Source organism: Pongo abelii, chromosome X (assembly GCF_028885655.2).
Source record: "Pongo abelii isolate AG06213 chromosome X, NHGRI_mPonAbe1-v2.0_pri, whole genome shotgun sequence".
NCBI classification, from domain to species: Eukaryota; Metazoa; Chordata; class Mammalia; order Primates; family Hominidae; genus Pongo; species Pongo abelii.
This window is the reverse complement of record NC_072008.2, coordinates 11,943,029-11,969,981: the sequence shown is the minus strand read 5'-3', so window position 1 is coordinate 11,969,981 and position 26,953 is coordinate 11,943,029.

Here is a 26,953-nt window from a genome sequence, read left to right as displayed (position 1 = left end):
GCCTGGCCTGTGTCCCTTTCTATATCGCAGAGATATATCAAATGAATCAGTCAAAACCAAATTTATTCTCTCCCTTACAAATAGAACTAATTAATAACACAATTTGCACAACTAAACTTAAACATTTTATAAAACATTGGTATGTGCTTGCTGCAGTGTAAGCACTGGACACACATAATCCTTTTTCCATTGGAGTGATTTCAAGTGAAGTAAGAGAACACCTATTTAAAGGGCACATAAAGAGCAAGGATAGGAGGAAGTTTGTGGAGAATGGTAGTTCCATGTTTAGTCCAAAGCCTCAACAATATCAGGGCTCAGAATCAGCTTCTATGTTCTAGTCACCTTTGCCTCATTGTGACAATAGGGCAGTCACATATCTAACTGTTACATTTTCACAGAACAGTGTCTTTCTTTTGATGGCTATTATCTTTTTTTTTTTTTTTTTAGATTCACAGGGTACATGTGCAGGTTTGTTACATGGGTATATTGTGTAATCCCGGGGTTTGGGCTTCCACTGAACCCATCACCCAAGTAGTGCATATAGTACCCAACAGGTAGTTTTTCAGCCCTTGCCCTCCTCCCTCCCTTCCTCCCTCCTTTTGGAGTCTGAAATGTCTATTGTTTCGATCTTTATGTCCATGTGTACCCATTGTTTAGCTCCCACTTATAAATGAGAACTTGTGGTATTTTTGTTTCTGCGTTAATTCACTTAGGATAATAGCCTCCAGCTGCATCCATGTTGCTGCAAAGAACATGATTTCACTCTTTTTATGGCTGTATAGTAGTCCATGGTGTCTATGTGCCACACTTTCTTTGTCCAATCCACCATTGATGGGCACCTAGGTTGATTCCATGATTTTCATATTGTGAATAGTGCTGTGATGAACATACAAGCACAGATGTCTTTTTGATAGAATGATTTATTTTCCCTTGGGTTGATACCCAGTAGTGGAATTGCTGGGTCACATGGAAGTTCTATTTTTAGTTCTCTGATACATCTCCATATTGTTTTCTATAGGGGTTTAATGAATTTTCATTCCCACCATCAGTGTATAAGTACTCCCTTTTTTCTGCATCCTCATCAATATCTGTTATTTTTTGAATTTTTAAGAATAGCCATTCTGACTGATGTGAGATGTTATCTCATTGTGGTTTTAATTTTCATTTCTGTGATGATTAGTGATGCTGAGCATTTTTTCAAACGTTCATTGGCCACTTTTATGTCTTCTTTTGAAAAGTATCTGTTCATGACCTTTGCCTACTTTTTTGCAGAACAGCGTCTTTGAGCAGGAAGTGGTAGGAAGTTTCCCAACTCTCTCCTTCAGTCTTGGAAGAAAGTCTTCGTACAGCCCCAGCCTCAGCCCCAGTATTTCCCCAGTTCACATTGGTCAGGATCGAATCATGTGCCCATGCCTTATGTGTGAGGGAGGCTAGGAACACAGGTATCTGGCATTTTAGTAGGAGGGGAGGGGAGCTCTGCTGACAAGAAAGAGGGTGTGGGAGGGTCCACAAAAAGGCACATGACAGTGCAGACATGGTCTAGTCCCCTCTTCATGGTATAGACACTGCCCAGTCCCCTCCTTATGGAATCACAACCTACCACAGGGAGAACCAGATTAACATAAGGCAGCACTGATGACTGGGGGCCGCTGCCATCTAGAGCTGGAATGTGAGACACAAAGCAAGGCACTGTCAGCACTGTCTGAGGAGGTCTAGGAAGCCTTCATGGGAGGTGAGATACCCAACCCTTCTCCTGAAGTCTCCACCCAAATCTTCGAACCCCCTCTTTCTGCCTCCCCACGTGTAATTCATGCTGAACACTTATCAACACTCCTCTCCCTTCCACCTCCACACTCTCTCAGCCTGAGTTCAAGATTTCATTATCCCCCTTTTTCCCTTTCTGATTGATTGCTGGACCCCCACTTAAATCCATCTTCCACAATATCACCATAGTTATTTGGATATGGTCATGTCAGAAACCTTCACTGGCTCCTTATTTATAAAATAAAATCTAGCCTCTTCGGCGTGGCATGCAAGGAACAACACAGTCTTTGTTCACCTGTCCTTCTAGCCTCACTTTCTGCCATCCATTCCTCTTTCCACAGACAAATTGGGTGATTCGCCATTGCCCAAATGTACCGTGTAATTTCTTGCCCCCATGCCCTTGCATAAGCTGTTCCACATGCCTGGAATACCCTCCCCCTCCCCATCCACTTCCCTTCTTCATTTTTTAAAATTCATCATTCTAAGTACAATTTAAATATCACCATTCCCACGAAACTTCCTCAGTCTCTCTGGGTCAGAATTAATTTGCTGCCTCTTTTGGGTGTTCAAAATGTTCTGTGAAATGTCTACTGAGGAACAACCCCAATATCTACTGTACACTTCCTATGGGTCAGGTACTTTTAAATGTATTTTATATGAATAAATTCATTGAATCCTCATAGCAGCCCTCATGAGTATCATTCCCATTTTGCAGATGGGGGAAACTGAGGCATGGTGCTCCCAAGAAACTCTTCTGAGTCCACACAGCTGGTTAGTGGTACAACTTAGTTTCAAACCAAATCAGTCTGACTCCAGAGGTGAGTTCACTATTTCTATACCAGTGCTGTCCAGTGGATTCTGTGATGATGGACATGTTCTATATCTGCGCTGTCCAATATGGTAGTCACTACAACATATGGCTATTGAAAACTTGTCATGTGACCAGTAGAACTAAGGAATCGGATTTCTAATTTTAATTAATTTTCATTTAAATAGCCACATGTAGCTAGTTGCTACCATATTGGACAGCACAGCTCTGTACCATATGCTCTCCATATGAGGGCAAGGACTTCTTTATTCATCAGATGTCTCATGACTCAGTTTAGATGTTTGTTAGACTGAAATAGTCAAGCATATTTCCTTCTCTAACACAAATGTAGGGCAGCATTTCTACACCTTCAACTGAGGAATAAGACTATTTTGCTGAGTTTCCATTGTGCAGCATGTGCTAAGCAATCTCTATTATTAGAAAACTTGGTTAACCACTTTCATTGAAAATGCTTCCCCCCAAAATCGTTTTATTACTCTTCCATACGAAAAGCTCACAAAGCAATCTTATGCAGCTTAGAGGAGAATCTGACCTCTGTGTTCAGAAATACAATTTCCATTATTGACAATTCTTATTTATATTTGCAAGGTTAACATCCAATAGTATTTATAAGGTCAGCACAATGTGCCAAGGAATAAGAAATAAAAGTCAACTCCAGTAAAAATAAGCACACCCTGAAAGCTATTTTTTTGCATTGCTAGAAAGCTCTTTTTTTCTTTTATCCCTAAAAAATATATATCCTATGGAGATTTATGCTTGCAAACTTTGGCAGATATCTGTATCAAGAAGTTACATTAATTTAAATTTCTGAATACAACTCAAATCTCAACGTGAAAATGTCTAAGTGACAAAGGCAGCATATGTTGTGTCTACACCATGTTATTTAACATATACATGAAAAAAGTTTATTTTTCTCCCCATCCAGAACAGTACACAAAGAATAATAATATCCATAGAAATAATTTTTTCCCATATGTTTAGCCACAGCTGCTACAGTTTAAAGAACACACAGGGTTGTTTGTTTCAAGTTTTGTTTTCTTTCTCCGGAGGAGAAGAGAGGCTGACAACAAAATAGCATGTTAAAAGCTATAAAGAAATATCAAATAATTCAAGGGATTATAGCTTTAAAGCTCTACATCACAAGCCTACAACAGGACACCAGTTGGTTTTGCTTGGTTCAGGAGTTGCAAAGTGGTGGCCCTTGGATGTGTTTCATTCAGCCTCCCCAGTGTCTTTAAAAATGTGTGTTTGAATGCCTTCAGTTAGACTTGCATGCTCAAACTTTCCACAATTGCCATGGTCCCTTCTTGCTGCTCAGTACTCCTTTTTAGTTTACTTGCCTGGCATCCTGTAGGCATTTGAGTTTTCAGCCCCAGATGAGGTGGTATTCTGTTAGAGGAACTCAGAGCACTTAGACGTTTTCCAAAAAAAAAAAAAGAAAAAAAAAGTCATATTTCTACCTAATTATTCAAAGGACATCATAATTGAAGGACACTGTGCAATGCACTAGTCAGATGCAATATGCCATCAATTTGCCATGCTAGATGTATTATTAATCATCTTTAAAAAAGACAAATTCACTTTCTGCATCTATGAACCTTCTGTAAATCTGGAATTAATTTATCCAAGAGATATTATGGAATACAGAGGGAGTTTTAGACTATGTTCTTCAAGTCCCAGAATTCTAGTTGAATTAAAATTCTAGGATGTATTGGAAACTCTCACTGTCTAACGTGGTTAAAATGACTACAATTACCAAATCTAAAAATATGTCATTCTCTTTCCTCCATATCTGTTTTCTCCAGAGTTTGCTTGGAGTCCTACAGAAATGGGAAACTTGACCAGGCATGGAGCCCTGCCTCTGCTCACTCACTCAATTATCTTCACCCCTTACCATTCTTCCCTAGTTTGATTTCATAGCTACAGGGAAATTCTTGAATTCTTCATCTTTATTCTACAGGAAGTCCTGAAACGAAATCAGATTTTATCTGTAAACATTATGTTTTTCCTTATTTACCAAAGGGAAAATGATATTTAAAAATTTAATTCTAGAAAGAAAACATATATAATATATTTGAAATTTTTCCTTGAAAACTAAACAGTGCTTCCAAGGTCAACTAATTTTCTTCTATGATCCAGGTGTCTAGAAGAGATCTTGAAGTTAGAGTCCAATATCTTAAATTTCCACAGAGGAGCAAAGACTATCAGTGATCATGCATATACTCAGCAATGAAACTGAGACCGGAATCAGCTAGATCAGAGATTCATAATCCTCGCTGTCCATCATAATGACCATGATTCTGAGAGGGTGGGACTTTAGCCTTGACCCCACCCCCAGACAATCTGGGGTGAGGTGTCAAGCACCGGTATTTTGTAAACCTCTGAGATGATTCAATGTGCAGTTAGCCTGGAGAACCTTAGGTCCAGACCAGCACTCCTCCAAGTATTGTCCTCAGCCAGTCAGCCTCACAATCATGGGACATGCCGGGAAAATGGAAATTCCTGACTGTACTCATCAAAAAGCAATAGAATTAGGATCCCAAGAGTCAGAGGCCAGGAATGTGCATGTTATCTGGCTCTCCCTGAAATGCGTAGGCCCACTAAACATTGTGAATCACAGGCTAGACAAAGTAGACAGCTTCAAAGACAACTGGCTTTGGAGGCAGATAAGGCTATGAATTTATGAATTTCAACTAGGTCACTTACAAGCTGCAGGCCCCCTTTAAGAGGCAGTTTCAGGCTCCCTTTAGCCTTGGTTTCTTTATCTCTAAAATGGAGTAATGGTAATGACCTCAGAATGAAGTAAAGTAAAATGAAGTACTAAAACTGCAGTACCCAATCCCATGTGTGGGGCAGATTTGGTGACCCATAAATTCCCGGCCCTTTCACCATTTTTCTACTGTCTAGAAGCAGCTTCTTCTCCTTCTTTTTTTCTTTTTTTTTTTTTGTAATTCCATTTATTCTACTATAAATATCAGAAAATAATCAATTTGTTCTCATGTCCTACAGTGTGATTGGACAACAGAGTAGCTTCCACATGTTTAAAAAAATACAAGTATTGATGGGGCTTTTAAAAGTTGTCTCTTTGACCAAATGGAAATCCACAGGCAAAGTTCAAAATCTTGTTTTGTTACCATGAACACACAGGACTTTTTTTCCTTCATAGATTGAGATAAGTTCACCAGCTTATCAGGCCCGCAGACTCATCTCTCAAGTGATGTTTTTGTCCTTGGAGGAATTTGAGCCTTTATATTTCTTTTATGTGTTATTATCCCAACAAGCCATTTGCTCTCTAACTTAAAAACGCAGTATTAAACTCAAACTGTCTGTTCATTGTGTCAATCACTTAGATTGAAGACAGGGAGGAAAATACCTTTCCAGTAAGTGTTCCCCTTTTTGATCTCTGAGAAAATGAGAATAAGATTTGTCTTGTGTTAAGCATGAGCTTCCATTTCCAAGGGTAATATTCCAAGCCTAAGCTACATATAACCATGTGAGACCAACCTGGTTACACCAAAACCTTCAAACTGACAGGGAAAGAAAAAGAAAAGAGGCTGGGAGTGGCTTACAGAAGCTTGCTTCCCTTCCAGCTGCCAACTTCAATTGAAAAGACAAAGGGGCATGTTCTTCTTCGGTGGGGCTTCTGGATTGGAGAAGTCAGCACCTGCAGTTGAAGTAGCCTGTGAAAGCCTTCTTCTCCCTATGTACTGCTAATCTCTCCCTGATAACCAGCCAGTCAATTAAACCCACAAACAGAGCCAGGATACCACCTCCTTGCTACTATCAAAGCACCCTGAGGGAAAGTGTATGGATCTTGCCTGCCCAACTTCCATTCTCTGTCCAAATCTGGCTGTGGCACCACTTTGGCTCACCTTGGTTATTTCCTCTGATTGCTGAAATATCTTCTGGCTCAACAGCAATCACTTGCAAAGCAATTGAACTGAAGTCTCCTACTTTCCCTCCTATCATTATCATTATAATCTCTCTCAATGTTCCAAAGGATGCCTTTCATGTGTCCACAAAAATGTCTGCCACCAGCAGTCATTCCCAAATGTCTACCTTTGTCTCTTTGCTTGCGTTTGCTAACCTGGTCTCCATCCCCTGCCCACTCAGTCATCAGGAGGAGCCTCCCTGCTGCCAGGACCTATCAAACTCCACCAAAATTATGCCAAAGGGTTCTCCAAGTTGCCAACATGAAGTTGGAGTCCATTCAGGGGAAGGGAGAAGCCCTTTGCTGCAAAACAGTGTCACATTTTGGCAGCCAGCCCCATAAAGCTTCTTAAATGATTCTGTTAACCTTGCCCTTTATATTGTTTCCACTGTAGGAAGTTTAAAACCAGCTCAAGTGGGCATTCTAACCTCTTTCATCTTTCTTTCCACTGTCACCTTCCCTGAACAGAATGTCCTCTCACCTGTCTCAGTTACCAAACATATGTACAGAGACAAACAAAGTCAGTATTTGAATTGAGACAGGGCACAACAGGGGTTACTGTCTATACCAGGAGTTGGCAAACGACAGCTCAAGGCCAAATCAGATCCACCACCTGTTTTTGTAAATTATGTTTTATTGGAGCACAGCCATACTTATTTGTTCACATATCGTCCATGGTTGCTTTTGCACTATAACAGCAGAGTTGAGTAGCTGAGATAGAGATGGCAAAGCCTAACCATCTATCCCTTTACAGAAAATGTTTGCTGACCTTTCGTCTAGACTAACAATGAGCTCAATATATGGTGTTATGACACTTAAGGAGAATAGACAATCTCTCTAAAGGGATTCTTGGAAGATGTTTTTTTTTGGGGGGGGGAGGGGTTACATTTCTTTTTTGTAACAGCAAAATTAAATACATTTCTTGAATAATAAAAATGGTGATTTTTAATGTCTAATATAAATGTTTAATATTAATTTACAAAAGACATATGTATAGGTTCTACCAGGTATATCTCTGTGTTTTGACATGTCACATACCTATGAAGAAGGCTTGATATTTTGGTTGGAAAATCATATTAAAAATGCAGTCATTGGCTAGGCACAGTGGCCCATGCCTGTAATTCTAGCACTTTGGGAGGCCAAGGCAAGTGGATTGCCTGAGCTCACGAGTTTAAGATCAGCCTGGGCAACATGGTGAAACCCCATCTCTACTAAAAACACAAAAAAATTCGTTGGGTGTGGTGGCACGTGCCTGTAGTTCCAGCTACTTGAGAGGCTGAGGCACACGAATCGCTTAAACCTGGGAGGTGGCAGAGGTTGCAGTGAGCCGAGATCACACCACTGCACTCCAGCCTGGGCAACAGAGTGAGACTCTGTCTCCAGAAAAAAAAATGCTGCCATAAATTCTAATCCTATATTACTATAAATTATTTTGTTCATGTTTATATAATGTTTCAATGTGGGCATTAATGAGATCATATATTTACTTAGTGTATATGTTTTATAATGCCTCTTCTTAAATTATTTATTTTGGTAAACACCACAATACTCTGAGGTAGAAAGAGAATCAGCATTTTAACCATAAAAATTTGAATCCTGTGGCCTTAGGGGGATTGTTTACAATCATTTGGCTAGTGAGTGGAGAAGTCTCACATTTTAAATATTAAGATTCTTGAAATGGACAAATCAAAAATTATAGTTGGAGATTTAAAATTCCTAATTCAGAAGTTGATAATAACATGTAAGCAGAAAGTCAGTAGTGATATAAAATACTTGACAAACACTATTAACCAACTTGATATAAATTCCATCCAACAAACAAGAACATACTTTCAAGTATGTATGATATATATTCATCAATATAGACCATATTTTGAGACATAAAACAAGGCTCAATACATTTCAGATGGTTGATTAAAATGTTTTCTCTGAATTCAACAGAACTAAACTAGAGATCAACAGAAGAAAAACACTAGGAAAATCTCTCACACATTTGGAATTTAAACAACACAATGCTAAATAACTCATGGTCTGAAGAAAAAATCACAATGGATATTAGAACACTTTTAATGGAATTTTGAAAATGAAGACACAACTTATCAAAATGTGCGGGATGCAGATAAAGCAGTGATTAGAGGGAGAATTATAACATTAATGAATATACTAAAAAGAAAAAAAGGTCTCAGATCAGTGTTTTAAGCTCCAACTCAAGAAAATCTGTTAAAGGAAAGCAAATGAAACCTAACGCAAGCAGAAGGAAAATAAATGAATAAAGAGCAAAAATCAATGAAACAGAAAAACAATGAATAAATTCAATGAAACCATTATTGAGAAGATTAATAAAATTGGAAAAATAATAGCCAGACTAATCAAGAAAAAAAAAGAAATATACATATCAACAATGTCAGGAATAAAAAGGAAGCATCACCATACATCCTACAAACATTAAATGATATTAAGGGACTATTATGACTGATGTTACAACAATAAATTTTAAAACTCAGGTAAAATGGACAAATTTATTGAAAGACACAAACTGCCAAAACTCATTTGAGAAGAAATGGATTACCTGAATAGCCTACATCTATTAAAGAAATTGAATTTTCAGTTAAAAGCCTTCCCCAACAGGAAACTCCAGACCAGATGGCTTTAATGGTGAGTTCTACCACATATTTAAAGAAGAAAAAATACCAATTATACACAAACTTTTCCAGGAAACAGAATGTGGGGGAATATGTTTAGTTCATTTTATGAGGCTAGCACTACCTTGATATAAAAACAAGAAAAAGATATTATAAGAAAAAGACAATAGAAACCAATATCACTTAAGAGCACGACAAGAAAATCCTTAATAAAATGTTAGCAAATCAAATATAGCAACATATAAAAAGGATATGTCATGACCGAGTAGGGTTTATTCTAGAAATGCAAGATGTAACATATAAAAGAAAAACTTTCGGTAATAGCAGAGTAATATGGTCAGAAAATACCTTCCCAAAACACAATTATAAAACTGGAAAAACTAACAATAATCATTTCAAGGGCCTAAAAATAAATGAAACGCTGACAACAAATTGAGATGTATTTATTCATGAAAAACTAGTGAACTCTGAGTAAAATGGTCATGTCTGTGATATTCTTGCCTGGAAATGATCACATACACCCCCATCCACCCACCCATATTAATCTGCAAAGTAGTGCTACTTTGTGGTAGTGTCAGATGGGGCTAGCAGTGTAAAATAGAAGATTTGCCACTAGATGGGGCTGCCTTGATTTGGAGCAGAAGGTGAAAACCCACAAGTGTCGCCAGTCAAATTAGCCAATTCGGTAGGAAACAAAAGGGATGAAAGTCCATAGCTCTGTTAGCTTGAGGTTGTAGCCCCACTGGGAATGAGTGGCAGACTAGCTAGACATCAGAAATTTAACAGGGATATCCTGGAAATTAGAGATCCATAGAGGGGCTAGAAATGCTGTACATACATCCTTGGCTAATTAGGAGGCTGTGTACAGGCAGAACTGAGTGGGTCCAAGCTCTTCACGATCTCTGGATGATTCCAAGTCTGCTTGCACATGCAAGGAAGACCCAAGAGGATCCAGCAAAAAATTAAAGATGATTGAAAACGCCTAAACTTTGAAAGTGATGGACCTACACACGGATCAGTCAGCAGAAAGTAGAATCTTTACTGGCATAAATTGTTTGAGCACAGTTTCTGTCTAATTATTGGCTGACAACTAAGCTATACAGACAAAAGAGGACCCATAGGAAGCTGGGAGAAGGAAGAGTAAGAGGAAAAAGAAGAGGAAGGACGGAGGAGGAAGAGGAGGAGAAAGAGGAGGAGGACAAAGAAGAGGAGAAGGAAGACGGAAAAGGGAGGAGGAAGAGGAGGAAAGAAGAGGAGCCACATTACAGCCACAAACTTGGGGAGTAAGGAAGAGGTGGAAAATATTCCACAGATTAAAGCAAAGCAAGTTACTAAACAAAATAAAACCCAGGGGAAAAAAAGGTGCAAAAACAACAGCACTAAGGGGAAAAAATGAAGAACCCACAGTTTCTACAATATGTTATCGCAATGAACTGAATGTTTGTGTCTTCTCAATATTCATATGTTGCGATCATAATCTCCAATATGATAGTTTTAGAAGGTAGTGCCTTTGTGGGGTAATTAGGTCATAAGGGTGGAGCTCTCATGAATGGGATTGGTGCCCTTATAAAAGGGACTCCTGAGAGCTCTCTCACTCTCTTTCCACTGCATAAGAAAATAAGAAGATGGCAGTCTGCAACTTGGAAGAGGGCTCTCACCAGAACCCAACCATGCTTGCAACCTCACATTAGACTTCTAGACTCCAGAACTATGAGAAATAAATGTATGTTGTTTATATGCCACTCAGTCTATGGTAATTTGTTATGGCAGCCTGAACTAAGACAAATATCTAAAATATCCAGCCTTCTATCCAGGTTTCAGTAACACCAACAAAAAATAATGAGAGGAAGAAATAAGAAAGTATAACCCATATTCATGGAAACACAAGGAGTTGATTTTTTTAATGGACTCTGAGTGGGTCCAGTTGCTGGATTCAACAGACTTTAAAGCAGTTGTTATAAACAGGTTCAAAGAATTAAGGGAAACCATGTTTAAGAATTAAAAAAAAATACAATCACAATAACTTAAGAAGTTGGAAATATCAATATAACAATATAAACATTAATTATTAAATGTTTGAAATATTAAATATTAATATTAATGTTAGATATTAAATATTAAAAATAAACAAGTGAAAATTCTGGAGTTGGAAAGCACAACAAATGAAATGATAAATTCACTAGACAGACTTGGTAGCAGAACTGAGAAGACAGAAGAATCAGTAAACATGAAATAGATCCATAGAATTATCCAATTTGAACAACAGAGAGGAAAATTTAAGAAAAATTAGCAGAGACTTGAAGACTTATGAAACAATATCAAGCGTACCAACCTATATGTAATGGGAGTGCTAGAAGAAGAAAGAAGGAGAAAAAAGAATATTTCAAGAAATAATTTTTAAAACTTTCTCAAATTTAAAAATACACATTAATCTATAGACCCAAGAAGCTTAAGAAACCCCAAGTAGGAGACATACAAAGATATCTACACCTAAAAACACCATAGTGGACTGTTAAAAAGCCATAGAAAACGAAAAATCTTGAAAGAATCAAGAGAAAAACAACTCATTATATACAGTGAAAAAAAAATACAATAAAAAACTGACTTGTCAGAAGTAATGGAGGCTAGATGGCAGTGAAACAATATATTAAGAATGAAAAAACCCACAAAAAAACCTGTCAGCCAAGAATTCTATATCTTAGCAAAAACTACCTTTGAAAATGAAGGGAAACTGGGCCGGGTGCGGTGGCTCACGCCTGTAATCCCAGCACTTTGGGAGGCCGAGGCAGGAGGATCACAAGGTCAGGAGATTGAGACCATCCTGGCTAACACAGTGAATCCCTGTCTCTACTAAAAATAAAAAAAATTAGCCAGGCATGGTGGCAGGCGTCTGTAGTCCCAGCTACTCGGGAGGTTGAGGCAGGAGAATGGTATGAACCCGGGAGGTGGAACTTGCAGTAAGCTGAGACCTCGCCACTGCACTCCAGCCTGGGTGACAGAATGAAATTCCATCTCAAAAGAAAAATAAATAAATAAATAAATAAATAAATAAATAAATAAATAAAATGAACGGAAACTGAAGGTATTCATTTCACATACTAGAAAAGGCAAGACTATGTGATAAAATGAAGGTCAATGTTTGCCAAGATCAGGGGATTTGGGGAGAAGACTGGCTTTTTAAAGTGATGTAAATGTTTCATATCTTGATTTTGTGGCTGTAATAGAATTATACATGAAATTTACATTTCACATGGGTTGATGTTATTGCTTGTAAGTTATACCCCATTAAACTTTTTTAAAAGAGTATCGTCTGTTCAAAAACTTTCTGTGTGCTTCATAAGATGGAGTCCATGACCCCAGTTTTTGCTCCCATAACTTTTTTAGTCTATACCTCCATTATTATACTTGATTCATTGTATCAAAATTATCTATTTAAAGTCAATCTCTCCCACTTGTTTATAAGATCCTTTGGGGTTAGGAGCATATGTTATCAACGTTAATACCCCCAATATATATCACAGTACCTTATGAAAGTAGGCATTCAAATATAAGTGTTCTGAGACTAGAGCCCAAATCTGGGCTAACTGAGGGCTCTTTCTAATAGGCTATGCTTGTTTCTACAAAGTATAGTAAGTAGATGATTTGCCTGAAAAATACAACAGAAGCTGACTCAAATAGGAAGATTTCTTGTTGAGGGATAGAATTATTAACAATGACATGAACAATAAATATATTTTATTATTTCAAAATAAAAGAAGATAGGGAATTCCTGGTTTAATATCTTAGATGAACAATATCACCAAGGTCCCAGGCTCATTTTTTTCTTTCAACTTTGCCATCCTCAGCATTTTGTCTTAGGTTTGTAATTTCATGGTTTCAAAATAGCTACTGCAGATCTGGGAATCACATATTATAATCACATTCAGGGAAGGAAGAAGAGGGAAAGTTCAGTGCAGAGGAGGTATCCTTCCAAACTTTCTTTTGTCGGGCAATAAAGTATTTCCTGGATGTTCCCCCAGCAGTCTTGCCCGTATGTCTCATTGGCTAAAAGTCACATGGCCACCTAATTTGCAAGAGGGGCTGGAAAAAGGAGTATTTTTCCAAGGGACATTGAATTGCCATGCACTGATTTACACCACCAGCTTAGACAACTGATTTAGACTCATCCTCTGGGCTGTGCACATTACCACCTAAACAAAATCAAGTTTCTGGTAGCAAAGAAGAAGGGGAAATGCCCTTGTGGATACAAACAACTGTGTCTGCCACAGAAAGTAATTTTAAAAACCACACTCTTGCTATTTGGAGCTATTTCTATTATCACCAAAATAGGTTCCTATATGTCAATAATACTGTTGTATCATTAAAAATAATCATCTCTTAAAAGCTCGAGGGCTATGAGTACAAGGTCAAGGCTTCAGAGTCTTGACATTAAAGTGAGAACAGCAATCAAAGGATCAATAATGATGCTGTCCTAGTATGGTAATTGTTGATATTCTTAAAAGGTGGCTGATGAGTATTAATCTCACATGAGTCTTGGAGGTTAAAGCCAATGCAGAGTCAATTCTGGCTTGCTTCCTGAGAAGGGTGAAAGCAAGGAACAAGACAGGAAACTTAATGTTTGTTTCAGCTAATCATGTAGAACCACTTGACTCACTGTTGGTAGAACAAAACAGAATGATAAATTTAAAACCCAAATCAAGTTCTCACCTTTCTTGCAGCCAACATTTTAACAATGTCCCCTGCCTTTCATCTAAGAGGATCAAGGATAAACAGGACTCGATGAAAGAGACGTATACCCATATCCTTCCTTAGCTTTGAGCCTAGTGGCAAAGTCTCTCCTTGATTTTTTGAATTCAGTAAGGCAGCACTTTATGAGGTCTACCTTTCATGATGGAGGGCTCTGCCTGGCTTTTCTTGAAACAGACATCGTAAGAAATAAAAATAGCAATGCTTTAAACCCGATGATGACCAAACCATATGCACCTGTCCATTTGAAAGAGACAGAGGGGATAAATGTGATTGTTTCAAAATAAATTGGCAGTGCTTCCACAATATCCTGATTATTTCACTTAACATTTGCAATATTACACTCAAACCAGCAGGCCAGGCCAGGCATGGTGGCTCATGCCTATAATCCCAGCACTTTGCGAGGCTGAGATGAGGGATTGCTTGAGCCCAGGAGTTTGAGGTCAGCTTGGGCACATAGTGAGACCCCCATCTCTACAAAAAAATTTAAAAATTAGCCAGGTTTGGCAGCACATGCCTGTAGTCCCAGCTACTCTGGAGGTTGAGCTGAGAGCGTTGCCTGAGCCCAGGAGGTCAAGGCTACAGTAAGCCATGATCACGCTGCTGCACTCTAGCCAGGCAACACAGCAAGACCCTGTCTCAAAAAAAAGAAAAACAAAAAACCCAGCAGGACATATTAGAAATCAAACAATAGAAGATTTAAAATAAGTCATTTTTTAAAAAGACAAAAGAAGCCCTTTACTAGCTGAAGGGCTACAATGAGAAATTTCTATGGAATTTTCAATGGAGAACAAATAATCTAAATTTACAACTATGATTCAAACATTGGGTTTCTGATATAATTTGATGACTTTTAAGTTTGTAATTTAAAAATGTCTTGACTTCAAACAAATAAAGCAAGGAATTTAAAAGATGGAATTTGAGGAAAATGAAATTGTAATTTGGGTTTGAATTGGAGAAGAGTAGGGCTATAAAGAATCAAGGATGTGTTTTTATGTAGTTTATTAATCAGCCTCATTATTTGTTATCTACACTGAATATTTTGATGTTCTAACTCAAGGAATTAAAACTGTATATAAACATGAATTGCTTTAATCTGCTCTTCAACCAAAGTTTGATGCAATTTGTTCTTCAATAAAAGTATCATCTTAGCATAAATATTAAAATAGAAAATATTATAGTTTAGAAAGCCAGGGAAACATATTCCATTTGGGGGTTAAACCTGTGCTCAATACTGACACAAAAACACATACCATTTCCCTTTCCCAGCATTTTTCATTTACTGGAAAGATTTGGAAAATGTCCAGTGGTAGATTACACTAGTAATCACACTCAAAGACTGTGAACAAAACGGAGAATGACAGCTGTCTCCTGTTCAATGCCACTTCATTCTGCCAAACTCTGCCTTCCTCAGTTTCCTTCAAAAACCTTGGAGTTATCTGTAAGCCATACCATATATTTATCATTCAGCAAATCCTGTTAGACCTATATTTAAAACATATCCACAGTCTACACATCTCCTACAAACCCCACAACCAGCCCAGTGGTCCTAGCCTCCATCATCACTCCCCTGGATTACTGCAATAAGTTCCCAACAAGTCTTCCTGCCCTCACCTTTGCTCTTTGTTCTGCCATTCATGTTCCTTTTGGGAATTATACCTCATATTGGATGAGATGGAGGTAAGAGGCCCCCACCATTTCCATTTCGATTCCATTCTGAGATTATTTCCCATGCCAAGTATGAGCAGCCACAGAGCAAATTCCTGAAGTGAGAGTTCTTTGACAAATCTTACTGAAAGGCTATGATTATGGACTGTTTCACCCCAAAATTCATCCATTAAAGTCCTAACCCCCAATGTGATAGAATTCGGAGGAGGGGAGGTGGGGACTTTGGGAAGTAATTAGGTTTATTAATAGATAAGTTCATAAGGCTGGAGTCCCCATGATGGAATTAGCATCCTTATAAGAAGACGAGGGACCAGAGTGCTCTCTTGGGTTCTCACTCTCTCGTTCTCACTCTCTTGCTCTCTAGCTCTCTCTCTGCCATGTAAGGACACAGCACAAAGGTGGCCATGTGCAAGTCAGGAAGAGAGCCCTCACCAGGAACCAAATCTGCTGGTGCCTTGATCTTGGACTCTGTAGCCTCCAGAACTGTGAGAAAAAAAAATGTCTGTTGTTTAAGCCACCAAGTCTGTGCCATTTTGTTATAGCAGCCAAGCTGACAAAGACAGCAATTTAATAATTTGTCAAATTGCATCTTTCGTAGAGAACTGCTTACAATTTGATGAAAAAAGCAAAAAAGAAACATTGAGGTCAGTTCCCGACAGACCAGAAACTGACCTATAGAAAACTGTTCAGAAGCATATTCTACGCAGCAAAAGAAATAAGCAGCATAGTAAACAGACAACACACAGAGTGGGAGAAAATCTTCACAAACTACACATTCAACAAAGGACTAATATCCAGAATCTGTAAGGTACTCAAACAAATCCACACGAAACAAATAATCCCATCACAAAGCAGGCAAAGGACATGAATAGACATTTATTTCTCAAAAGAAGATATAGAAACAGCCAAAAAACATATGAAAAAATGTTCGCTATCACTAATCATCAGGGAAATGCAAATTAAAACCACAATGAGATACCACTTTACTCTGCAAGAAAGGCCATAATTAAAAAGTAAAAAAGAAAAAAAAAAGATACTGTTGTGAATGTGGTGAAAAGCGGACACTTTTACACTGCTGATGGGAATGTAAATTAGTACAACCACTGTGGAAAACAGTACAGAGATTCCTTAAGGAACTAAAAGTGGATCTACCACTTCATCCAGCAGTCCCACTACTGGGCATTTACTCAGAGGAAAAGAAGATATATGAAAAAAGACACATGCACACGCATGGTTTACAGCAGCATATTTCATAACTGCAAAGATATGGGAGCAACCTAAGTCTCCTCAACTAATGAGTGGATAAAGAAAACGTGGTATATGTATACCAAGGAATACTACTCAGCCATAAAAAGGAATGAAATAATGTCTTTTGCAGCAACTTGGAAGGAGCTGGAGGCCATTATTCTAAGTGAAGTAACTCGGGAACGGAAAACCAAATATCATATGTTCTCACTTATAAGTGGGAGCTAGGCTATGAGGATGCAAAGGCATAAGAATGATATAATGGACTTTGGTAACTTAGTGAAGGGGAAGGTTGGGAGGGGGTGAAGGATAAAATACAACATATTGGGTACAGTGTACACTGCTCAGGTGATGGGTGCACTAAAATCTCACAAATAACCACTGAACTTATCCATGTAACAAAAAACCACCTGTACCCCCAAACTATTGAAATAAATCAAAACAAGCACACAAATTAGGGACAAGTAGGATGATTCACATGGCCACAGAGACTTATATGGCCACATTACCTTAGAGGGATTTTAGGCAAGACATCCAAAATACTAAATAATGGTGAAGGGTGGGAGAGAAAAGAATGAACCACTGATGTGGCGGCCATGGGGAACAACTTGAAGGAAGCACCCTCTTTCTGCCGTGGGGGTCAACATAATTGAATATGAGAAGAGGAAGGGGTGGCAAGTCAGTTTGGGAAAGCTCTTTATGTGGTGTTAAAGAAACCCCCTTTCTCCAATCACAGCAACTTAGTCTCTCCAGCATCCCCCCACTACCACCCAACCACCAGTGGAGGTGTCGGGGTTGTGTTTCATGACGTCCAAGACACTCCAGGCCTACCATTGGCTGCAGCAGTGCCTGGATGACCAAGCGCAGCTTAAGAGTGTGTCTTTGCCTTGCCTAGGGGAGGGTATATATAGGCAGGGGGAGCTCCCTGGGACAGACAACTAGAAGGCTTCAACATGGCTGAGATTACAGACAAACCACAGACATTCAGCACAGATATGGGCCAACCAACCACAAGAGCAGAAGAATCAGCCACAAGTGCTGAAGAAGAAAAGAAAGAGGGGATGACCCCTTGCCAGTGCAAATACAGAAACCGTTGCCAGGTCAGATAACCCTACCCATGCTCCTTCTCTTCTTCTCCATACATTCTCCCAAGAGTCCTATCCTGTCCTGGCCTGGCAAAAACCTTTCCTCAACCTATACCCTTTATGAAGCCCCCGCTTCCCATTTTGTCTCCATCTTCTTCCCCTAAACCAATGCTCTTCTGTGTTCACTCTCTTGCCCTACCAGGTACACAAGACAACTATGAGGATATAAATTGTTCCTTCACCCTTCTGCAGACAAAAAAAAAAATCCTCTGAAACATCTATCACCCAATCAAGAAAGCATAAGAGAGGGGAAAAAGCCAACCATAATTGTGTGTTACCACATGTTAAATAAGAAATGAAATCAGAACCAAAAGACCCCCAGATAACTCCACCAATCCAAGTAAGCCCTGTGCGTAGGGAGGCCCAGAGACCTAAAACTATCTGTTACATCTCCAGAAGGGGCTGTGGAAAAAAGGTCAACCATGTAGAGAGACCAAATCTTATACCTATAGGGTATAGCAATGGTGATAAATAAAAGTAAAATCAACAAGTTTTGAAAGAAAAAACGTTTTTCAGAAGTATGGACCACTGAATCACAAATTTAGTATTTTTCCAAAGACTGCATTAGGATAATTCATTAATACCCAGTATTTTGTATTACATTCAGATTGTGGTAATAGCAGAAAATGATTGAGGAAAGTATGATGCTAGACTGATGGCGAATAACAGAATTGGTGAAAAACAGCAATACTGTTCAGTTGAAATTGTGCTCATTACTGTTGGCACAAACCAACCCATTAGTCAGCCATGAAAATTTTTCACGTAATAGTCCTTTTAAATGCATGTGTCCTTATATTCAAAACTCCTTATAAAAATGAAAATATTATTGGGGACTCAGTGACCATGGCTAAATAAACATGTTCATATTATATTATCTTTTAAATCTTAATCCTTCTCTCTATGAGAAGAAAGAGAAAGATGTCACTGGGGTAACAACAAAAAGCAAAAACAAACGCAAATAAATGAAAGGGAGGTTGGCAGCACAAAGTGTCAGCTGCAAAAAAAAAAAAAAAAAAAAAAAGTCAACATCACTCATGAGTCACAGCAAGTAAAAATAAGATTAGGATTGATGTCAGGTTTTAGTCTGCCATAAACTTTTCACCCATTTTCTTCTGTAATAACAAATTATTCTGCAACATTCCTCTTGCTATAGTCACCAGCCACTTCCTGAAAGGAAGCAAATACATTCTCAATCACCCAGGTACATTTTAGGCATGACAAATTAGGATGCCACAGAGAAGAATATAGAGCATATTGCCATTAGCTGCTATCATCATACAAAATGCCCTACAAATTTATAGTTCAGACTTTCTGTATTTCTCAATACTCTTTCAAATTTGCTTTGATGGAAAAGCCATTTCGTAGTTTTTAGGGAGCTATTGCACAAACATAATTTCTGGCTTTAAGGAAGTTGGATGTTATGTTCACTGCAGGGTGGAGGGTTATTAAACAACCTTTTAGCCCTTACTCAGACACCCCAAGCTGTCTTCTCATTGCAAAGGCAAGTCCATCTTTCCACTTATTCAGGCCCAAACCTTGGAGACATCCTTTATTCTCTGTGACTTTCATAGCACACAGCCAATCACTTAGGAAATCCTGCTGGATCTACTTTCAAAATAGTTCCAGAATCCTACTTCTCCCTACCTCCAGAGCTTCCACCTAGTCTGACTCCCCCATATTCTCTCATCTGGATAATTACTATTATCTTTTTCTTTTTAAATTAATATTATTTTAAATTAACAAGTCATAATTGTATATATTTATGGAGTACAATGTGATGTTTTGATACATGCATAAAATGTGTAATGAGTAAATCAAACTAATTAACATATTCCTCACCTCACTTACCTATATATTTCTATGGTCTCATCTGGATTATTGATGGAGCAGCTCAGAGGCTCCTCCTAGGTGATGCTGATGCCACTGGTCCAGGGACTGCATCTAGAGTGTGTTTCAAAGTGAAGGATGTTTGAGAGGAGACAGACTGATAAAGAGGAGGGTATGCTCAGTTGCAAATAATAGGATACCAAGCCATCTACAAGCAGCACGTGAGAGAAGACACTGGGACAGACCAAGTGAGTGGCCTGCTTTCCTCACTTCCACCCCTGTCCGTAGAGTCTTCTTAACACAGCAGTCAGGTTGTCCCATGCCAAGCTGCTTAAAACCCCCAGGGCACCTCCATCTCAGAGGAAAAGCCAATGTCAATACAACCACTGATCTAGACCCATCCAGCCCTGACTGCCTCTCTTCCTGCCTGCTCCCCCCCCTCCATACCCCCAATACACACACACACCTTTCAGTCATGAAGACCTCTTCCTTGGTGTTGGAACTTTGAACTGCTCCTATATGAGGCCTTCTCACTGGTTGTTCTTTGCCTAGAATACTCTGTCCCTATTTATCTGCATGGGCTAAACCTCTCACTTCCTTCTGGATTTGATGCAAATGTCATCTTTTCAGGGAGCCCTGCCCTGAGCACCCAGCTCCTCAATGAGCCCTTGCCTTTCCTACCCAGCCTTCCTCTCCTTTCAATTCCCTTAGCCAGCCCCAGTTTTACCATGGCACTTATGTCTAACATACTACGCAATGTATTTACTTATTGATTTTGTTCATTAGTTATACCTGTCTTCTGCACTATAATGCAAGCCCCAGGACTGTAGGAGGTTTTTCGACTTTATTCCTTGATTTATCTCCATTGTCTAGCACAATCCATGGCACACATGGTACACAATGATTGTATACTGAATGAATGAATAAAAGCACTCTTTGGTAACAATATTTCCTACATTCATAAAAAGCTTTAATCATCAGAGAAAACATTCCAACTGAAAACCACTTTTTAAAATATTTTGTGTTCTGGAAATATTCACATAAATACAGCAGTAGAGAATAATACAATAAGGGCCATGTACTCAACACCCAGCTTCAACAATTACTAACATACAGTCACTTCTGTTTTAGCCATACCCCCACCCTTTTCTCCAGCTAATTATTTTGAAGTGAATCACAGGAACTGTATCATTTATTCATAAATATATCAGTATTATGTCTAAGAAATAAGGACCATTATCACCCCTAACAAATTTAGACAACCCCACAACCACCACCAACCCCAGCAGGCAACCACTAATTTGATTTCTGTCATTCTAGATTAGTTTTGCCTGTTCCAGAATTTCATGTAAATGGAATCATATTAAATGTACTCTTTTGTGCCTGGCTTGTTTTGCTCAGCATGCTTTTTTTTTGTAATTCATCCATGTTCCATACCAGATTTTAAATTAGGAATTTGGAACGGTAATTATCAAGGTTTTTCAGGAAAGCAGAGTGAGGTGAATGTTAAGTAATTTACACCCAGATTAATTCAGATACTGAATTTAGCAGCTTCCAAACCCCCAAACAGAAGACCAGTTTAAGTCCTCACTACTCCAAGTGTGGTCTGTTCTGGAGACCAGCAGCATTGGCATCCCCTGGGAGCTTACTAGAAATGCAGAATCCCAGGCTTTGTACCAGACCTGCTGAATCAACATCTGCATTTTAATCAGATGTCCAGGGGATTCGTGGACACCTTTCCGGTTTGAGAAACACCAGTTTAAACATTCTTAGGGGAATGGCTCAGTGGCCCAATCCATGGACCACAGGGCTCAGCCCCAAGCACATTTCACCACTATGGTCACTTGACATGAACTACGCAAGGACTCCTAATATTACATTGGTGTCTTAGTCCATTCAGGCTTCTATAACAAAGCCACACAAAATGGGTGCCTTATAAGCAACAGAAATTTATTTTTCACAGTTCTAGAGGCTGGGAAGTCCAAGGTCAAGACACCAGCAGATCTGGTGTCTAATGAAGGCCTGCTTTCTGCTTCACAAATGGCACCTTCTTGCTGTGTCCTCACATGATGGTAGAAGGGAAGAGGCAGCTCTCTGGGATCTCTTTGATAAGGACACGAATCCCATTCACAAAAGCACTACCCTCATGACCCAATCACCTCCTAATGACCCCACCTCCTAACACCATTATATTGGTGATTAGATTTCAACATCTGAATTTTGTGGGGGACATAAACATTCAGATCACAGTAACTTGGCCTCTTTACAAACACCACAATTGGGTACTGCGGGGGGGTGAAACGATAAGGAAAGAACACTGCAGGTGAAAACAAGTCATGTGGTTGAGTTTGAATTCTCTTCTTTTTTTTTTTCTTTAAAATACTTTAATATGCCTCTAAGATTTAGGAAAGCTAATTGAATTATCTGAAACTATGATAGCCTAAAGAGCTCAGGAAGGGTGTCTGTGCAATTACACAGGGGAAATCATTCAGAACTCAATGGCTGGAAGCCTGAAATTGAGCAATCACATCGAAGAGTATCACAAGGGACAACTCCTTTGAAGGAAAGAATCTTTGAGCCCTTATATATTCATCCAAAGCAGAAAGAGTAGCTTGATGAGAGGGGATAAAAAATACTGGGAAACGGATTCAGGTGCAAATATAAATAGTGGCTTTCAAAATAACTGTAAAATCTCAGGGTGCTTATACAACTTTGTCAGAACCATGAACATTGACCCAGCTACAGGAAGAAAACAACTTATGTGAGGTGGAGCTCTACCTATTACCTGGTTGAGAGGTTTCTAGAACAACATGGCACACAGGCCCCAGGTAGGCAGCTAATGGAAGACTAAAAGGCAGAAGACATCCCCAGTCTTAACATAATGCAAATGAACCTGCACGTTACAACAGTTTATCTTCTCTTCCCCTTGTCTCTGCAATGTTACCAGCAGCAGCGGGGGGAGTCCCATTTCCATCTCATTTAACTGCCGAATTTTGAAGTTCAAAAAAAATTTGCTGAGTTTAATAAGGTAATGCATGTTATACTGGATGAACCTAAGTCTCACTGTCACCCTCATTTCCTTCTCCCCCTTGATCAAGTGCTCCCTGTTTACCAGAGTAATGATTGGCTCTATCATTCACTCTTCCTAACAGTTTTCATTAATGTTCTGAACCCTTGATCTTGGACTTCAGTGCAACAGCCCTGTGTTAACGTTCAGTCTATTCCAGTGGTTCTTAACTGTAGGTGATTTTTGTCCCTCAGGGCATATTTGGCCATGCCTGGAAACATTTTTGTTGTTTCAACTTGATGGAGTTGTAACGTGCTACTGGCATCTAGTGCGTAGAAGCCAGGGATGCTGCTAAATATCCTGCAATGCACACAACAGCCCCACACAAAAAAAATCACTTGGTCCCAAAGTCAATAAGTGCTGCTATTAAGAAACTGCTCTGCTGTAATCTGTTGTATAAGCAAGAGCAAGAATCATCTTCTTCAAAACAACCATTCTGAGATATTTTCTGGTCCTTGGAGCATATATTTCTGGGAAGAGGCTCTAAGACCTTTTACTGATAACCCTCATTAGACAGGTGATTCCACTTGCTTGGTCTGTCTCCAATGCCTTCCCCTATCTGCTGCATGTAGATCACTCCATATCCTATTATTTGCAACCAAGGATACACTCTTCTTTTTCAGTCTGTCCCCTCCTCTAAATTATCTTTCACTTTGAAACACACTCTAGAGCTTTGCTAGCCACGTGTGGTTCCTAGACCATCAGCATCAACATTACCTGGAAAGAGCCTCTTACAGACGCAGAATCTCTGCCCCAACCCAGACCTATGGAGTTAAAACCTACAGGATTTCCAGGTGAGTCTTACACACATTAAAATTTGAGACATGCTGCTCTAGTCTAAAGCACTGATTCCTGAATTTTTTTTATGCATTGGAATCTGATGGAGGCCTTTAAAAACACACCTGGATCCCAGCCCCAGCGAAACTGATGTAATTGGGATTCGCCCTGGGCACTGGGTTTCTATAGTTCCCCATGACATTCCAATGTGCAGCCAAGGATAAAAACCACTGCTCCGGATTAATCATTCTTAAAATGGTTGTTACTGGCTTCTTTCATTTGTACATTCCAATGCCTATACAAGAGCCAGTATAATACAACAATCAAGAGCCCGGTTTGGGGACTAAACACCATGACTTTGAATTTAAACTGTCACTGATCATGTGATCTTGGGAAAGTTATTTAATTTCTCTGTGCTTCAGTTTCTCTAGATGTAAATGGGAATAAGGAATAACTCTCATATGATGACAGTTTCCCTCAGTCAAGTTTCAACCAGAGCAGCGGAACCGGACAATATGTATACTAAATAGATTTATTACAAGGAATTGGCTTATGTCATTGTGAAGGCTGCTTATCAAGTCCAATGTTCAGAGTGCAGGTGGTCAGGAAGGGAAGATCACAAGCAGGCTGCAGGCTCAGGGGTACAAGTTTTAGCTTGTCCACAGGCATTTCTTAACTCAGGGAAGCCTAAAGCCTCATTTAAAGGTCTTTAAGCTGATTAGGTCATGTCCACCCAGTATAATCTCCTTTTTGATGAATTTAAAGTTAATTCGTTATGGATCTTAATTGCACCTGCAAAATCCCTTCACAACAACATATAGATTAGAATTTGATTGAATAATTGCGGCAAGATGTGTGTGCTACAAAATGGTCACTGCCTCTTTTTCCTCCTCTAACTCTCTAGGGACTGCCCCTTTTAGCCTGCCCTAACTGGAAAAAGAATTCCCTAGAAGGGAATCGTTGGATGGTAGTTGCACCTAGGCAAGTTGATACATCCAAGGCCGTCACAGAGTTAAGTACCTTACCACATTTAACTCACCAAAGACAGTATCTCACTCATAGTTAGCATTCAGTAATTGTGATTATTGCCCTTATTAAAGCCATAAAAGTTTAGTTATCCAAAGATTCTTATATAAAGTGCTTGTTCATATAATGTATTTTGATATGATCAAATCTCAATTTCAACTTTATATTGGCTTATATTACAGCCAAGATACATTTTCATTCCTAACTAAAAATAGGTTATTAGTCACCAAAATGTCAGAGATACTTGATAGGCAGTAAGAAATCTTAACTTAAAACCTATAAGAATTCAGGAAAAACATATATTCAAAACCAAAATTCAGGTCCAAGTGTCTCTACAGGAAGGAGTTCTTAACAGCAGTGCTATTCTGAATCAAAATCTACTTGAAATTTTTATAAAGTAAATGTAGTCTTGGCTAGTATTCCTCAAGACTGTCAAGGTCATGGAAAACAAGGAAAGACAGAAAAACTGACAGACCAGGGAAGACTGAGGAGACATGACAACTAAATGCAAAGTGGCATCCTGGATGAGATCCTGAAACAGAAGATAAAGTAGTAGAAAAACTGGTGAAATCCAAATAAAGACTGCAGTTTAGTGAATACTAATGTACCAAAGTACCATCAAAATCAAAGGTGTTAACAATGGGGGAAACAGAATGAGGGCTACATAGGAGCTATCTGTGCTATCTTTGCAACTTCTGTGTAAATCCAAAATTATTATAAAATAAACAAGGTTACTTAATAATAAAAAAACCTAGGATGCAACCCCCAAGAATTTTTTTCTTTTAATTTTGACGTCCGGGTATACGTATATAGAGAAAGCTCTCACTGATTGTGAAGCAAATCTCAGGACTGAGACCCATCCCAAGCTTCACTTCTGAGAGAATAGATTATGTTCCCAATTCTTGTTATAAAATCATTCCTTCAGGAAACACAGGATACAATAGGGACAAGAGAGCAATCTATTCCTTGCTGGCCTCTCTCAGACTCTGACCAAAAGCAGCAGACCCCTAGGAAATGGGAGATTAGACTTCTTTCATTCTTTGCCCTTTCTTGAACTGTGAACGATTCCCCTCAGTTTCATGATCTCAGAACTGAATTATTGAGCAGGGTAACTCCATTTCCTGTCCGGCAGATTTTGATGTACCAATTCTATGGCTTTGTGCTCATCTTGTCTTCCTTTCAGATGTGTGGGAGTGAAGGAGCTGGTGGCTATCAGACCTCAAGGTCTCCAACAGGACAAGATCAAGAGGGATTCCACTCCCACAGGCCACTCACTCACCCTAGGAAGACTGTGAAATGCCTGTCCTGGTGCTTAGTTTGAATTGTTGAAAGACCATCTTTACGGCAGAAATGCTTTGTCATTTCATTTGATAAGGGCCTTGGGTTTCAAGCCAGTTTACTCTTTTCTGCTCTACTGTGAGCATGAAAGCCACCTATAGATATGCTCCGAGGCAGGATTTTGACATCAAAGCCAAAATAAGAATTTAGGAAGAAAAGAAAGGGAGGGAGGAAAAAGGGAAGTTTGGTCCAGGGAAAAAAATGCAGTGTCATTTCTGACCAACTAAACAGCACTTGAAAAATCTGTCTATCCCCACCTATATACATATACTATATACCTCCTAAACATACGTACACACATATACACAATCACATGCACACACATGGAAGTTCTCATTTCTCTACACATAAGCTACTAAGTCCTCTGATAAAGCACAAAATTACTGTTACGATATTTGAGAATTTGTTCACGTATTCGTTCATCAAATCATTCATTCATTCATCAAATAATACTGAGTACTACTAGGTGCCAGGAACTGTTCTTGGAGCTGGGGATATAATAGTGAACTAGACAGTTTCTACTCTCACAATAATTTTGATACTACTAAATGACATTTATCAAATATGTATTAAATGCCAGTTACTGGACTATATAATCACTTTACAAGTATTATCCCATTTATTACTCACAGCAACCCTATGAGGAGATAAAATTATTACTCCCATTTTTCCAGATGAGAACTCTGGGGCTTAGTAAGATCAAGTAACTTACCCAAGGAACATGATAACACATAGATTTTAATCCAGAGAGGGTAATTACCTGAGCTAGCACAATACTGCATACCCAGTGTTAGATGTCAACGGTTAACCTATCCTGTGGTGGCATGAAGTGCTGACTGGAACAAAGCAAACATAAATATTGCTCTCTTTACTCCAATGTGGAAGGATTCTCCAGCTTGCTTTCTTGGCCCCCTCTCCCCTCAGCTTCTGGGTCTAGGAAGAGGAGTG